At 33.9% G+C, this 18,212-nt stretch overlaps 1 protein-coding gene across 1 annotated transcript in view; it reads right to left on the bottom strand.

Annotated features, from left to right (window-relative positions):
• ANTXR2 (ANTXR cell adhesion molecule 2) overlaps positions 1-18,212 on the bottom strand; it is a gene marked incomplete at both ends in the record, with an annotated part of 146,940 nt that overhangs the window by 35,761 nt on the left and 92,967 nt on the right. The window lies entirely within an intron of this gene.

Raw genomic sequence — 18,212 nt, 5'->3', positions numbered from 1 at the left:
CCCAAGGGAGGGTGGAGCTGAGCAGGAAGAGGAGAAGCTGCAGAAGAGACTGAGGAAGGAAGCAGGATGGAGCCAGAAGGAGACCTGGAGGAGGCACATGGAGCCGAGAGACAAGTAAAGAAACTGCGCTTGTTTTTTGGTCGTGGACTGGGTGACACAGATGTGGGTGAGACCCATGGGGAGGTGACAATGGCAGTTTTTATTTTGATGTTGATTTTGCTCTTTTTCTTTCGGGCTTGTCTGGTTGTTTTTGACCCTTTTCTGTGGGTTCCCACTGAAAGATGCTTTAGACTTGTGGCAGGCCTTGGGGCCTTGCTCTGGGCCAATCCCATTTGGATGGACTTTTACCCCCGAGGGGACGGTTAACTTTGGGAGCTTCATTTAGAAACTGGACTCTTTGCCTTTCCTGTATTGTTTCCTAATTGTATTAAAGTTCCTTCCCATTTAAGTCTCATATGTTTTGTGTTGATGCGGCGGATGGCAGAACCCATTTAGAATAGGCAGGTTTGCAGGGTTTGGGCTGCCCCTCTCCCTGTGTTATAACAGATTGGGCTGCCCCTCTCCCTGTGTTATAACAAAACAACAACTATAATGTGATAATGTCACGAAGCCATTACACAAAAGTCTTTCAAGATGCCTCATCAAAGTAACAGGCTCAAATATGGCTTTATCATAAGGGAACAGGTCACCTTTGTGAAAAGAAAGTCCACAAGGGCAAGGTGCTCCTCCGTGATGGCCATTGTGCTCATGGCACACTGAGGAAGAAACAGGCCTTCAAATGTTCAATCTTCAGCGCCACTCCTTACAAATCCTTGGGGATTTGTCTTAAAAGTAATGGATGCCAGCCTGTTTGTCTCAGTTTTCACTAAAATATCTGAGGACACACTTTAAAAACCATTCAGTATGACTTTTTTTTTTTTTTAATAATTTTGGGTGCACTATTTCCAGCTTGACAAGTAGAATCAGTTGCACCATAGATCAAAATGAAAGCTGAAGCAAAAGAGAATGATTGGGGAAATAAACAGTAAATTCAATATAAATTTAACTGATGTCTAAAATGATGATGAAATATTCTATAAGTTAGATTTTAAGAGGGATTATAAACAATAAATTATGATTGTGCCAAGAGTACACTAAACTAAAAATTGTGGCTTTTCTAGATTTAATATGAATACTGATAAGAAGCACATTTGGAAAAAATAATTTGGTTAATCTTAGCCTTCACTGGAACTTTACTTTTTAGTTTGATTTTATAGGTTAGAAAGATAATCAGTTTGGTGATCCTGGATAAATACATCCACAGACCACCTCCTCCATTCCTTTCTGTTTCTGGTTTGGAGTACTGTGCAAGGACCTTATTCCTGGGTTTTTAAACGTAATTATTGAACAATACAACTTTAAGACCTGCATGACATATACAAAGCATTCAATAAAGAAAGAAAATAGGGGGTAGAGGGGAGATCAATTTCAAAAGCTTAATATTAAAAAAAAAAACTGTTACTTATTTTCTACCATTTATATTTCACTCCTTTTTTAAAGGGAAAAATGTGTTTTATAACTCTTCCTAAGCTTTGGCTCCTGCATAGTATCTGTAGGTGGCTATAACTAAACTCACAATTTTCTGAGCTGAATAGCTTCAATAATATGGCTGATTAAAACACTTAAATACATGTTTTAGCTCTTTTATATTTAAATGTAACTAGTGATTGCTATGTTAACTATCCTATATTAAATAGTTCATTTGTAATTCTCATTTCTACATTGGCCTTTTCAAATTAGTTTCATTGTTAACACTTTCTCTGTGATGCACAAGCTTATAAATCACAACTAAAACAATGAATTCTAAAGTGCGGGGTAATTTTGATAATTGTTAAAATTAATTTTGAACAATATTAAAGTTAAACAAAATTTTTCAATAATTTATTTAACGATCAAAAAGAGTTACTATCACTTACCACCTACCTGTGTGACCCTGCAACAAATGTGAACCTTTTGAGCCTCAGTTTCTCTATCCATAAAATGGGGATAAACGTACTTTGCAGTGATTTATTTTGAGACGTAGAGTAACATATATAAGATCACTTGCACCACATTGGGAACATAGTTGCTGCTCTGTAGATTATGCTGGTATTTTGCTGTTGATGATATTAATAATAGTGGCAACTGACTTCATAGATCCATATTCTTAAACAATATCTTAAGTAAATTCTTCAAGTTTTGACTATCTAGGCTGGTTCTAAGTTTGGATCCTGATATTTTCAGAATCCACTAGAATTACCTAAGATATGTGTTCTCTGGGGTTTTTCCTGATTTTTGGGTTTTTCTTGTCTTAAAAATGAAGCTAGAGGTTGTTATATTTCTGTATTTCCCAATAGCACATATCTGTTTCTATCCACACTGTATGATTAGTGAAATATTCCTGGTACACATTTGAAATACTAAAGAGCAAAGAATTGACTGATTGTAATTCAAGATTTTTCTAATTATAAATAATATCTAAAACAACTTTTTATCTAACTGATCAAAAGTAAGATAATACTAATATACAAATAAAATGATGATCACCCACTGTCTTTAAAGGTTTGTGTTAAGAGAGCCTCCCTGGTGGTGCAAGGGGTTAAGATGCAACTTATGAAGCTATCCCCAGCCACTGCAGCATGAGTTCAATCCCCAGCCAGGGAGCTATCTACACGGCGCAGCAGTCCTCTCCTGTCTCGCCCGCTGCTCCCCTCAGCAGTGTATTTTACTCAATCTGCCTGTTCTGTTTCCCACTCTGTCTGTTGAATCCTCTCACCCATACCTCTGGCCTATACCCCAGCTCTTGTATGCATAAATAAATAAATCTTTAAAAAAAAAGGTTTATATTAAGAGCATTCAAAGGTTAGAGGTCACCACAAGTGTTATTTGTCATCCAGCAGCTGTTGGAGAAAAGATCACTTAATAAAAGTAGTGTATTTAGATGTTTTAAATCAAATTGATTGATTTTCATTTAACATTTGGCAACTATTATTAGCTTCAGTTGGAAAATCAATTTCAGAGTGACCCAATGGGAATAGTTATATTTACACACACACACACACACACACATTAGTACTGCATGGCTTATGATAACATTAAATAAAAGAAACTTTGTTTAAATTATTTTGCAGTTGTGGGACAAGGCAGCAAATTACAACATATGAAAATTACAGTGGAGATAATCCAATATCATACATTATTATCTTCCTTTTTTGAAAAAAGAAAAGCAGCGAGAACAACACAAGTCATAAAAAGAAAATTAGCGTAAAACTTAAATATACTGTCTTTTTAAATCTGTACCTTTTTTCGTTTGTTATGGTCAACTTATTAAAGTATAAAAGTAGCAAAAGATCCATTATGGATCTAAAATTACAATACTGATATTTGATATGGCTATTTGATATGGCTATTCAAACCTGTTTCAGAACATTGTATGAAATTTCTGCCTGTTTTTAATTCTAACAGTAATTTATAAAATGTTTCTATGTATTGATTATTGATAGTCTCATGAAATGTCTGATATATATTCACATATACTTATATATGCATGTGTTCTGAATAAAACTTGAAATAATTTACCCATAAAAATTGATAATTTTTATCACTTCTCAGCCTTTTGGCTAAGATCAAGTGTAAAAAATTGATAATTTGTGATTAAGAGTAATTCAGCATTTTTCTGATACAAAATTGATAATTTCCTCAACAGAAGAAGCAGATTCAAAACAGATTTTGCAATTAGTTCCCCGGCTGTATAATTATTCCAATTCAGTCAGGTATTGAGTGAACCAGGAGAAAATTAAGTGTTGCACTACAAAATGATGGCATGTTATAGTGGAGCAGTCATTGAATTGGAAATCACAAAACCTGTGTTTGAATCTAGGCTATACTATTTTTCACAATGTAAGCTTGGAAAATTCACTAAATATCTGAGTTACATGTTCTTCAGTTAAAAAAATGGTAATAATATGAAAACTAACTCTTAGCACTGTTAAGAGTTGATCATACCTAACTGAACCTCCCTAAGACTTAATAGATGCTTAGTGATTTTATCTAAATTTCAGTTCTAAATCTTTCTTATGAAAAGGGTTTCCTCTTGTCTGAAATTATGAGTGCCCTCAACAAGCACAATGGCCAGTCACCCCCATTAGACACATAAACACCCCCACATATACATGCATGAACATAGGAACAAACCCATGTATCATGAGTATCTGTATTGCAAGCCCAAGATTCACTTAGCTATTCAGGCATTCCTAATAATGGAAGAAGCAAGGAAGAAGATTCCTGAAATGCAAGAAAAGTATCTGAAGGCATGAATCTCTAACTTTTTTTAACTTAGGAACCTAAATTGATGTTCTAAAAAATATTATCTCTACTTTGGAGGAAAAAACCACTAGAGCACTTGACAACCCATAAGACCTGCTGCATCATATTTTGATGTAATCCTATTTGTTACTCATGATGAAAACTTTATCCAAAAAATAAAAACATTGATACAAGACTAAACAATACAGAAAAGCACATATTATCTCCACTCTTGCAACAGTTCATTGGAAAACCTTCCAAAGTCCAATTCTAATTTCATTTGATCATGTTACTGTTAAGCTGTAACATTTTACTGGTTTCTACTGCCTATAAATTAAAACTTAAACTTTTTTTTTAAGTTTCATATAAATTTTATTTTATTTATTTATTTTTAAAGATTTATTTATTTATACAAGCACTGGGTACAGTCAGAAGCGCAGGAGGGTGAGAGAATTCACCAGAGCCAGAGCGGGGAGCAGAGCAGGCAGAAGGACCGAAGTACACTGCTGAGGGGAGCAGCGGGCGGTAGGAGAGGTTCTACGCGCCGAAAACTTAAACTCTTAATAACTGCTGTTTTTTTGTGTTTTCTCTCCTATAATTCATGGCTATGTGCAAAACAATAGGTGGACAAATAAAATTTTAAAACACTCATGTTTTTCCTAGTCACATTTAAAGCTAAACATAAGAGGAAGAAAACATTGCTGTGAAGAAGAAACATGTAACTCAAAGCCAAATTTCCAATTTTAAATTTGTGGACAATAATATATACTCTTATCACTGACTATAACTTGCTATTGAAATTCAGTTCAGTCATCAGAAATAATAATACATGTAAAATCTAATATAATTTAATGTGTTGTATTTTCATTACAGAACTTTTTATTTTGTCCAGATGCATGGAGCACATGAGCTATACTCCTGAAATCATATTTCTGAAGTTTGAAGTTTTCACCCTTAGCTGGTTTTTAAACATTTCCCACTTGAACAATTCAAGTCATTTTTCCATCACTGAAATAATCATAATTAATGGAGTTGGTTGCAATTTCACATGGAAAAATGTCACAGAATAATCATAGATTTAAAAGTGAAGGGAGATTAACTAGACAAACATGAGTGGTAAAGCCATAGGAGGGGAAAAAAGAGAAGACTGCTCAGTCATTTCAAGGTGCAATCTGTTTACTTCCAAATGATCCCTGCCACAATGGTTCAATATGCAACCTTACAAATATATAATTTGCAGTTGATTATTTCAGTAAATAGTAAATACTGCATTCTCCTATTACCTACAAGTTTTTCAGAGAGATGATTCTCTTCCATTATTCATTCCCTTTTCCTCCCCTACTTTCCACAATTCTAGCTCTTGTTCCTCCCTTCTTCTATTTCACCCCATAATCTGACATTTCCTCTTCAGCGAAGTATTTTGCATGCTGGTAAGCATGAAAGTAACATTATTCAGATTTACTGCTGTTGCTATGCCTGGGGATTTTATCTGGATTTATTGTTACTTATCTATAATTCCTAACCGCCCTACAGTAACTGTCAAAAGGTGAAGGCCTAAATATTAACCCAGGGAATATTTGAAAGATGTAAATGAAAATATTTATGTAAGATACACACACAGAGAGAGACCACATACACACACACACACACACACACACACACACACACTTTTTCCTCCTAGACCTCATTGCATAAAAGAACATGTGATGCTAGAGGATGAACCGTACTGAGAGCTTAACTTCAGCATTAATAACTCAGATTTAAAACTCTTGGCAATTAATTAAAATTAAAAGCAGTCATCCCTCTACCCCCAATGTAAAACTTCCTCCCATCTCTTCAATGACCCACTCTTTCACGATTATTTCAGGATGTGAAAAACTGAGGTCCTAAAACTTTGATCCTGTTATCTGCTGTCTTTTGTATCTGAGATTAACAAAATAGACATTAGCAAATTTACACCAACAGCTCAGACAGCTGCCCTGCTTTGAGTAGTTAATGAAAAGGGAACTAATCTAGATAGCAGCATAAGACTAGTTATAAATCTGAATACAGAGGACAGATAAAGCCATCCCACCTCTTCCGAAGAGTAGGAAATAATTTTCATCCTTAGCTCTCTTCTCTCTGTGGACAGAAGAACTAATGTTTCTGTAAACTGGGCTAATGAGATATTCAGAGCTTGCAGAAGCTACACACCAGCCTGCACAATAGATGATTAGACAATACTGATATTATAAAGTATGATCTTGCTGAGACAAATACAAATCTCACAAGAATTCCAATCACTGAAAACTCTCCTTGGATCACATATGAATTAACAAAGAGGAAATCTGTTTCAGAACAAAATGAGAAGAAAACAACTGAAAGCCACAAACTAATAAACATTTCCTGATAAAGGGAATTAATAAAAATTATGAGCCTTCATCTAGTCAGAAGCCAACTGAAGGAAAAATGATTGTGTCATGCTTTTCTACTTAGAAAATGTTTAATAGATTTAATTATAAGTTAAAAATTAATCATCATCCAAAATAATGAATCTGACTTTCATATAAATAACATTTTTATATATCAGCATAACCTCAGTCAAATCTTTTAAAGAAATGATTCAAATTTGCCAAACTTCAAAACTGTTCTGATGTCTCAATTTTCTCAGGTGTTTAGTCCCAGGGAAAAGTAACAAAGGTAAATTCATAGGTCATGATAACAAATACTTGATTTGTACAAAGGGAAAATGATGTATCTTTTAAGAATTTCTAGAGTCTAATACATCTATTCATATTCAATAGCTCTTTTATTTTCAATCAATTATAATCAAACTAAGATGGGCCATTAATATACATAATTCTGTTCCTTGAATCAACAGCATGTGCACAGTGGAAAGAAATAAAGTGATTTGTTAGCACAGGACATCATACCCAGGACTAGAAATCTAGTTAAAGTCTTGACCCTACTCACACAGCTATGTGAATGATGAGGTCTTCTGGGCCTCAACTTACATACACCGGTGAATGGTAGAGAGAAAAATTGAGAGAAAAGTTGTATAACTAAAGTTTAAAAGTAATAAATAGAGAATATGGTGTAAGTCTAGTTAAATACAATTTTGTATTGACAACAAGACATCCAAGAAGAAAAATGTTTTCAGAGACATGCAAACAGAATTTAGGAGGAAGGAGAGAATTGTCTAAAAATAATGTGTCTAGGATCAAAACACAAAGGGGGGCGGGAATTATATGGGGACTGTAACCAAGATGAAAATGCATACATTGTGCAAAAATGAAAAATGATGTAAAAATATATAAAATTTTAAAAATGATAAAAAATAATGTGTCTAGTGATGATAGCAAAGTTATGAAAGTTGATATGCTCTCTACAGAAAAGTGAGATGTGAAAACATACAAACAAAAAAACAAATTAAGGGTTAAACCCTGAGAATCAATCAATGTTAGGAAACATGAGAAAGAAGAGAGATAAAAATTTAGAGAAAATAATCAGAGAGTAATCTCTATTTACTCTAGAATTTTTATCTATAGGTTATGCACATAAATATGCTGCTTGAATTTTTATTGATTTGCAACTCCCTAGGCACCTAAGGTATGACATGAGGTGATAAGCTAGATAATATGATGTACATGTATATGTAATTGCAAATCCATATAATCCTGGATATTTATTTGACTGTTAGCAGTTCTCATTGAGGCAGGCCATAAAGTTATTTGAATAAAATGTAATATCAAAATCATAGTAAAGTCTTTGTTAAGAAATCATTAGTATCAGGAAATGGTTCTAATAAAAAATATAGTGTAAACAGGAAACAATATTTGATTAAAAGTAAGAAATCTCTCATTTTGATTCAAACAAAAATGTGTTTAGTACTTTATTTTTAGGACACGATTATGAATATATATATATATGAAAAATACATATATATTTTTACATGTACGATAGGCATTAATTTCAGTACACTGACCTGTTTGCTAAGAAGCATTATGGGAATCTAAAGTTTAGAATCAGAAGCTCTACTTTTCCACATTTTCAAAGTAAAAAGTGCTCTCTGGTGTATATCAATGAATAAAATGATTTTAAAATATAGACAGTTTATTACAAACAATTGCAACCTTATTAACTTTTTTAAAAAGCATAAAAAGAAAATAATCAAGAAAGTCCCTGTAACACTTATAAAATGCTAATTATTGATCTAAGTTGAGAAAAACAAAATTGGTAATGAAATGTCTGCTAGTATTCTTAAACATAATTTCTTGCAAAGTCTACATAGTAAATCATTTATATTTTATACTTCAAAATTATATGAGTTTCAAATTTCTCAAATGTGAGAGGTTGCTATTTGATTCAGAATTAATAGAGAATATAAATAAAGATTTTGTGATGCAATTTTGAAATGGATTTACAGGTGATCAGAGGTGTGTACTATAAAAAAACCTAGTGATTTATTTAGAAATAAAAATGAAAAAGACAACATTTAGTAGGAAAAAACATCTGTTTTTACTTAAGAGTATATATCTGTATAATATAAATATATGCAGATATATGTTTGTATTAATTTATATATTTAAATATATATCAGATATATCTGTGTTAATATAAACTCAATTTTTTAAAAAAGGAAGCAATGAAAGCTTCCTAGTCAAGCTAATTTCCTTAACTAAATTATGAAGTTTTCCTTAAACTTCTAAGAGAGGTCTGGCAGACATTAAGGCACCATCACAATGCACTTTGTTAACATACTGAACTGTCTATAAAAGCTGTACTTTTTTCCCCCTGTGGTCTAGGTCCCTTGAGCTCTAATTGAAAACTGAATATTTAACATATGTGGAATAACACAGATTTTTACAAATTTTTAAAAACTGTAAAATGATTTGTTTAAACAAATATAAATTTAGACCTCCGGGATTAAAATTATGTAAAGACTATAAAGTACGCAAAAATAGAAAAAAATTGAAAATTGTATCTCCGACATATTTGCTCCTAATTGGATGATTTAATTAAAGCGAGGATGCTCACTGTCAAAGCCATATTTCGGCATAAGAAAAGAATGTGCTGTGCACTAGACAAATAAGCTTTAACTCTTGATATTTTTTTAAAAAATTTTTAGTGTGCCAAAGTCCACTGATGAGGAATAAAATGTTTATTTCTACAAAAAGTGCATTAATTTGAGAAAAGAGTATTTACAATAATATAATTTTCATGTATTGTCAAAAAGATACTGATCAATTTTAAACTGGAAATATCTAGCTAAGCTTATGAGTTAATACAGAAAATATTAATGATACTAAAAAATATAAAATTATGTCTGGATCAGAAAGATTAAAAGCCAATTAAACGTCCAAGTTCTGTTTCTACTTTCAAAGAAAGAAAAAAATCTATTTTTGTAATTTAAATCATTAAATATCACATAGCCTTATATTTTGCTTTAGGAAACCATATTGGGCCAATACTTTTGCCAGTTTATATACGTAAGAGATGGTTTTTCTTAAGCTAAGAAACAGTATTAAAAATCACTCTATTACATAATCATGTTATTTTCCACTGAAATAGGCATTAGTTGATGACATACACATTGAGAAAATGTGATCTGTAGGAATACACAAAAACATTTACATTAAACATATCACACACATACATACATACACAGTCATAAATCAATCAAAGGGAATGACATGTTCATAATGTGGGCTACCCTAGTAAAAAAAAATTATCTTTGGTTGTGTATAAACCAAAGTGAAGTACTTCTACTAAATTAAACAGAACACTTGAGCATTTTAAGGATGCTCATTATAGAGACAACAGAGAATAAGAATGAAAGATATTAGTAATAACACAAAGGTAAAGTCTAGTAGTTGTCTTTCTAGGGCTGTCACATCATAATTGGCCAAAAGGGACATAAAAAATTTCAGATCTTACAGAAATAAAAGGTAAGCAATTACATTTTTATAGTTTTAAAACATTTTGATCTTTTCTCAATACTTTCATTTAAATGTAAGAAAAGGACAGATATAAGCAGCACAGGCACTTTGTGTACAATAGAACTGCCTCGATTAAGCTAAAATAAAGGGTTTTCTTACAATCCGTAAGAATTATTACAAAAGTTCAGCTATATAACTCAAAATATTTAGGTGGAACCTAAAAGCTAAATTTAAGAATGCAATCATTAGCAGCCTATTTCCAAGCATTAAACACATTTGAAATATCAAATCATTTGAGTGAAGCTTTCAATCTGCTCAGAAACACCCACAAGTGGTTTACATTTTGCAAATGTGATGGGGAACTAAAGAGAGTGTGGCAGAAAATCTCTGCTCTCAAGATGTTTACTCCATCTGAAAATGAAGTGGTTTAACCGTGCTAAGCCCTGGGTGATTTGTAAGCAGGACAGACTTCAGAGTGATCCTTGGAAGGCCTGGGATCATTGAAAAAGCTGCAAGTAAAGAGTACCAGGCCAATTTATCCTGAGCAAGAGAATTCAGAAGAACGATGGACAGAAGGGAACACAAAATATCTAGAACTAGAGATGCAAACAGATATGTAGCCTGAATCTCTTGCTACTGAGGTTATCAGGCTGTCTGGTGTAGTTTAAATGAACCTGTGCTATGTTCTCATATTTTTCTTTTTGTAGATGTTTTGTTTTTAAATCAGAGGACTGACATTATGTCTTGTCTGAATTGACTTTTAAAAAAAGCAGGTACCATCAGTCATTGCAAAAAATGAAAATTGTATCTGCACAATTAACAAAAGTTGTCTCAACATAAAAACTTAGCTAAATTGGAAACTTACTATGCTTTATGTTGCTTATTTCACAACCAACTCATCAAATTTTTGCCATATACTGATTTCTGTCCTTAGACCAGTGCTCCTTGATTACTCCTATTCCAAAGGACACCCCTGAACCAAGTATTTCCTCAGGAGGCCTGAATTTTATTAGTGTTAACAGTTTACATTCCACAACATCTTTATTATCTTACCATACACTGGAGTTTTACTTGTCAAGCTAATACTGGGTTATAGGAAAAGTCCTAACACACTTTTGCACAGGAAACAGAAAAAATATGCCATGACTTATCCGACATGCAGTATTTTTTTTTTTTTAGCTAATGTTTTATGTCATCTATTGTGTGTGCACAATTAGGAGTTTTTGCATTATTCCCGGTGCAGTATACAAATTCTCAATTTTTTTTTTCCTGACTGAATCTAGGAGATAGAAGGGGAATCCCCCTCAAAAAAGAAAATGCTTTCTTTAACAAATAATGCTCACTTTTGACTTTAAATTTTTAATATTCATTTGTAGGTATGAAGCCTTTATAACTAGAAAGAATATTAAAGTCAATGCAATTTTCTAAGTTTTGTTTTACGAAAAAGTTAAATCTGAAAAAAAATCTCATTCCATTACAAGAAATCTTAGGGTGTAAGTTTAAAAACAAACGAGTAGTGGAGTTACTTCGGGGGTGTTACTCTTAAGGAGGATTCTCCAATCACAGCATATAAATGGATGTCTGCTGCCTGGCGATGGAGGTGCTGCGGTCTGAAGGTTAACATAACCTCTATTACAGCCAAGAAGCTCCTCAGAGATTTAATTGGTTTGTGGAACAACTCCAAAAGTAGTGCTGCGCTTTCTTTTTTCTTTGCCTTTCTGCCTCTCTAGCTCTCTTTTCAAATAAAAAGGGAGGACGCATGGTAATGCATCATTTATAAATTACCTTGTTATTGCAAAAAAACAAAACACTGCTTTGAAAACCAAACAAACTCCTGCTGCGGACTCCAGCATGTTTGATGGAGATCCTTCAAAAGAGTCCACGGCTTAATAGCGGTTGTTTATGTGGAGACTTCGATCTGTACCTGCTGTCCCCCGTCACTCCCTGGAAACTTGGCGGCAGATGTTGCAGGCTAAGTTGTCTCTGAAGTGGCTTTCTGTCCTCGTCTCCCCACCGCAACGGAGTCAAACAGCATTAGATCTCTTTATTTGTGCCTAAGGCAAGTTTGGGAGCGCAGCTGTGTCCACCCCCTCTCCTACCTTTGGTGTTTCAGGCCTCCAGGCAGCGAGTGTGAGACCAAAACGGTTCTGCCGCTCTCAACTACCTCCGCTGACAATCCGGCCCCTCGCTGCGGGCTGGGGAGGCTGCTGCCGCTGCTGCCAGCAGATGTCGGCGACAACCTGCTAGCTTACACCTGGACGCGGGGCCCTCACCTCGCGCGCGGTGCGCTGAAACATTCATGACTCCAAGGAGTTGCAGCCGCAATCAAAGCCCGCGTCTGGTCCTCGCGCAGCCCGCCGACCCCGCCACCTCGGCGGGAGCTGGCGGCAAGGAAAGGTGGCGGGATTGAGGGACAGAGCGATTGCTGGCGTCGCTTTGATACTTTATTCCAGAACTTCAGTTACTTGATCAAGGACTTCAATTCAGCAGTGAATTCTGCTGCAAATGAGCCCGGTGAGGCCTCTGGGCCATAAAAGGAGAACATTTGGCTTGAAATTCAGCGTGACGGGACTCGCAGAGTAAATGTGCGTGACTCCGGGTTAAGTTCTCAGTACGCTGATTTGTTTCTTAACTAACCCTCAAATGGCAGAAGCTGCAGTAAACAACTTATAAATAAATGGCAAGATTGTTTTCAAGGTAGAAACATGTCATTGAGTAGACAGAGGTTCTGCTGTTTTGGAACCAACAGCCATAACCTAAAAGCAATTGTATTTTTCTTTTCAAGCAGTATAAAGTTTGTTCTGCCTTTTTGGTTTTATTGTTGTTGCTTTTAAGGAAAGAAAGTGATTGTTGCTTCCTTTAAAAATCTGAGACGAGAACACATTCCTGTTTATTTCTTGACAATGGAAATCCAACAACATCCATTTCCAAAAACTAGAAAATTTTTCCTAATTTGGACAATATACAAACTGTTTCTCACACATACACACACACAAACACACACGCTCCATACCATTATACAAATACTTCATAAAGAGTATAATCAATAGTAAACACATACAAGCCTTGCTCAGCACCGGAAAATAATAAAATTATTTGCAAAATATATTCACCAATTTATATACTGATGACAAAGTTGCATTTAAAAAGAACTGGCCTAGAATGGCTAATAATATATATTCTAATGAAACATTTGACATGCAGAGATCTTTTTTAGCAGGAATCAGTGCATCTAATCTATGCTGATATAATACCATTTATAAATTTCCTAATATTTAATGGAAAAGGTAATTTGTGATATAAAAGAATACACACATATAATAAATCTTTCATGAGTAGTCTGAGTTCTATGCTTAACTTGGTTTAACCAAGCACTGACTGGTTCCAAGGGGTAAGTTGGTAGACAGGATTCCTAGCTATGGAGCCCAATCACAAATGAGTGTGGTTACCTAAATCTATCAAAAGAACTCCAAGGCTGCTTTTCTCATTCAGTGATTATTCCCTGGCTTATCTCGAAAACTTAACTAAAAGAATAGCTAGAGAAGCAGAGGACACTGAAGTCTCCTACATCTAAATTCTTCTCTATATAATCTTATGAAACAAACCATACCCATATAAACTAAATTGGTGAAAATAATAGTTAAAGCAGTTTAATTTTTGAGGACTTAATGATTGACAATAAGTAGATGGTAACAGTGAGCCATGGTCTTCTACCCATATATAAAGCATTTTTAAATCAAATGATTCAATTTTAATATCCTACATTAAAATTAGGTCTGCCAAATAGGTTCTAAATCCCTGATTCTCTTTTTGCCTCTGGGACCTCATTTTCTTACTTGGTAAATTATTTTAAGTTTCTCAAATAAAAGATACTCTAAAGCAAAAGGTATTGGATTCTAAGAAATATTGTGTTCTTTTTTATATAAAATAGAAATAAAATTTATGGGATATTAGGATCTCAATACTAATTATGCTACTGCAACATGCAATTGTGGTTTTACTTAGATAAATAATTAAATATTACTTTTTAAAATAATAGGGCATAGTTTATATCAGTTATTGTAAAGACTTCTAAATAAAACCCAACAAAATATTCGCTATGATTAAGTATCCCAGGATTGGTACAGATTCTTTTTTGGCACAAGTATCACAGAGTCACATGGTTAACCTTGTCAATAACAATATTTATTGTGCTCAGGAGGGTAAAATAGAACAATTTAAAGGCTTCATTCACGCAAAAGAAGCAAAAAAGAAAGGTTGCGTAGTATTGTGGTATTATTAGAATATATAAACTGGTATAAGAAAGTTGCAAACCTAAAAGTGAAAGCATAGTGGGGGGCTAAGTGTGTTTGAGAATAAATAAAGAGGAAAATAGGGTGGATAGAAGGAAAGAAAAAGAGAAAGGGGAAAAAGGAAAGGAGAGAAAAGGGGAGGGGATATGGAAGGAAAACACTATAGAGACCATGTAGCATACTTTAGGAAGTATGATGATTTCCTAAAACATAATGTAAACATTTGTTTACATTTAAAAAACATAGGGACTCTGCAGTTGTCCTAATAATACACAGAACACTAATTCTGCTAAAATGCTGGAATGATTCTTGCTGTGTATGTCTATAATTTTTTTTCAAGATTTATTTATTTATGCATACAAGAGCTGGGGTACAGGCCAGAGATGTGGGGGTAGGGGGGGTGAGAGGATAAAACAGAATGTGGAAAAGAACAAACAGACTGACTGAAATACACTGCTGAGGGGAGCAATGGGTGAGACAGGAGAGGTCTACTGCGCCATGTGGATAGCTCCCTGGCCAGCCGGGGGATCAAACTCGTACTGCAGAGACTGTGGATAGCTTCAATGGTTGTGTCTTAACCCCCTGCGCCACCAGGGAGGCCCTGTGAGTCTGTAATTTAATGTTGGGAAAAATACCAGTTATAATTATGTATGTGTGTGTGATGTAGGAAACTTATATTGAAATTCTTTCAGTACAGAGACCAGGTTGATGAGGAGTTGACAGAAACTCAAGTATTCTTAATAGTCTGTGAAACTGTGAAAATGGGAAAGATGGAAAATAAAAAAAAAAAGAACAAGGCCTTCCCGGTGGCACAACAGGTTGAGTGCAGCGCTGTGAAGCTGTACAATGCCAGTTCGATTCCCGGCCAGTCAGGGAGATTCGTACATGGCATGGCAGACCTCTCCTGTCTTGCCTGCTGCTCCTCTCAGCAGTGTATTTTGGTCCTTCTGCCTGCTCTGCTTCCTGCTCTGTCTCCAGTGAATTCTCTCACCCTCCTGTGCCTCTCTCTGGCCTGTACCCCGGTGCTTGTATAAATAAAATTTTTTTAAAAAAAAATTTAAAAAAAGGAAGGGCAAAGATTTTTCAAGTTATCTAAAGGAAAAGGGCTATATGTTGATAACTATTGACTTAACATCAAACACCAGTTTAAAAAAATAATAAATATTATAAAGGATCACGAGTAAGAAACAGAAATAGAAGAGCAAACCACACCTCTCTGATTTCCATAATCAAATACTTTTGCATCACTGGTTTGTTTGGATGGTGCAGTATATATGCTCATACCTTAAATTCTGGAAATAATTTAACAAAACTTATTAAATTTATTGAGCTGATAAACTGACATTGTATACTTGGATGGGTTCCTAGCTTTACCACACTATTGTTAGTTAACTGTGGAATGCCAGTCCTGGGGAAAGGCTCTCATGGATTGCCACAATGAGGTCTTTACAGTGGCATTAAATAACAGGCAAAAAATTGCTGGTGACAAAATGTTAAAAAAGTAAAGCTATCAAGAATAGACATGATAGAGAAAGACTAAATCGGACTTAATCGGGCATACATAGAACCATACTGAATATTTGATGGAAAAGCATATCAATTAATTGAGCCAACAATTGATATTTAATAAACCTAAAGGCCTGCATTTGAGCAAAAACAAAGAAATCACAAATAGCATCGATAGGGGTAGAATGGATAAACTGGAGTTTCAGTGAATCACACAATATCAAGATCTGTTGTATTTTATCTATATCTTTGAAATAAAAAATATTTGAAAACTGAAAGCTTTGTACTAAATATTTCACCAAAACTTATGTAGAAGCAAAGACTGACCTGATGTGTTCTAGTATGTCATCTACATTTATCCACTTGTAGTAATTTTAATGTTTCTGCAGCAGAATGCCTCAATTATGAGATTATGAAGTACTATTTTATGTAATAGATGATATATAAACTATATCAGATTCTTAAAATCTGAAAATTTTGAATTTTGGAACAATTTAACTTCAAGAATTAGAATAAAAGGCTTTGGGACCCTGTTAGACAAAAGTGTAACCAAATCACTAAAATACAAAGGAAATCTTGGGCAAAATAATGGAAGCATTACTTTTCAGTCATGGAAAAATAAATAATGATTAACCTGACATGACAGCATGTGGAATATTCTAGTAGTACAATTTAGGGAGAATGTTAAATTCATTTGGTATCTAACACAGTATTTGGTACACATTAGATACTAGATAGATATTTGTTGAATAAATGAATGAATGAGTATAATACATCATTAAATATATATATATATATATATATATATATATAAGTTTATCCAAACTCAAAGATTTCTTCTACTCCCAACCTATCATACTGGTTTTAACCCTCAAACTGTAGACCACCCAACAATTCACAAATCACTACTCTTGGCTACCTCACTTTGTTCATGATGCTTCATCACTGGAAATACTCATTCAAACTAATTGTACCTGATAAAATCCTCGCCATTTTCTAATATAAAAGGCCTATAAATTTTGAAGGAATATTCCCAAATTCCTACAGAAAGAATTCATCTCTCTTCCTCTATATAGTCAAGAGTACCCAATACCTACCTATAGAATGGCCCAGATGACATCTGGAATAAATAGTATTTTTGTGTATCTTGGTGCCCAAACAAATTTTAGACATCTTAAGGGATAATCTGTAACCACTACTTAGTATTACCTGATAAATAACTTTTGTATATTTATAATACAAAAATTATCAAATTAAATCAAAATTAGTAGGAGTGATTAAAGATTAAAAGCTAATTTTTTTTTTGCCTTGAAAAGTAAATTATATATTTATTTGTCTTGCTAGATATCAAAATGACTCTGATCACACTTGGAAAAAGCAAAATGATTATCTATACACCTGAAAATAAAATTATAAAAAATTTTGCCTGTTTCCTAATCTGTGTTTTCAGCTCAGCAGCAGGAAATGCAAGTCTAAAAGCTAATTTTTAATCATGAGAGTTAAAAGAATATTTACAATATTGGCAACAGTAATGGGACCACTGTCTGATTTGGCTGGCTAATGAATCATTAGCCCTAGCATTATACTGGTACAGCACTTTAAAGGGTGATAATGATTAAACAAGTGACATAATGCCTAACTGGGAGGAAAGAAAAACTAAGATGATACATGAAAAACTTTTAAAACATGTAAAGTAAAATTCAAGTACATCTGTTATGTATTGTTCCAGAAACAGAATTCCAGATCATGAATTTAAAGAGGTACAAGTTTCATTAAATACAAGAACTTTCTAGAGGTTTGGTGATAAGAGGTTGTTTCATGAACCACCTTGTTCTCTCTACTTATGGTCTTACCAAAGGGTAAATGATCTACTGGGAATATTTTCTCAAGGTGGATTTCCTAAGTGGTTAATGAAACTCAGATGTTTTTAAAATTATATCTATCTCATAGGAGTAAAATCCTAGAATGTAAAAGTTGTTATGTTTGAAAAACAAACTTCGAATCATATAACATTAATTATAACTTAGCTTGGCACTTTAAAATAAACATTGATTTCATCAACTACTTCATCCTTTTATAAAAATAAGTGTCAACTCTAAACACACCTAATGTCCTCTGAACCAGAAGTGAATGTAGTTCACATGCTTGTCAAAACAGAACGATGATGCCACTG

Source organism: Talpa europaea (assembly GCF_964194135.1).
Source record: "Talpa europaea genome assembly, chromosome: 5".
In the NCBI taxonomy this organism is placed as follows: domain Eukaryota; kingdom Metazoa; phylum Chordata; class Mammalia; order Eulipotyphla; family Talpidae; genus Talpa; species Talpa europaea.
Note: the sequence above shows the minus strand (reverse complement) of the source record. Positions and strands in the feature narration are given on the sequence as shown.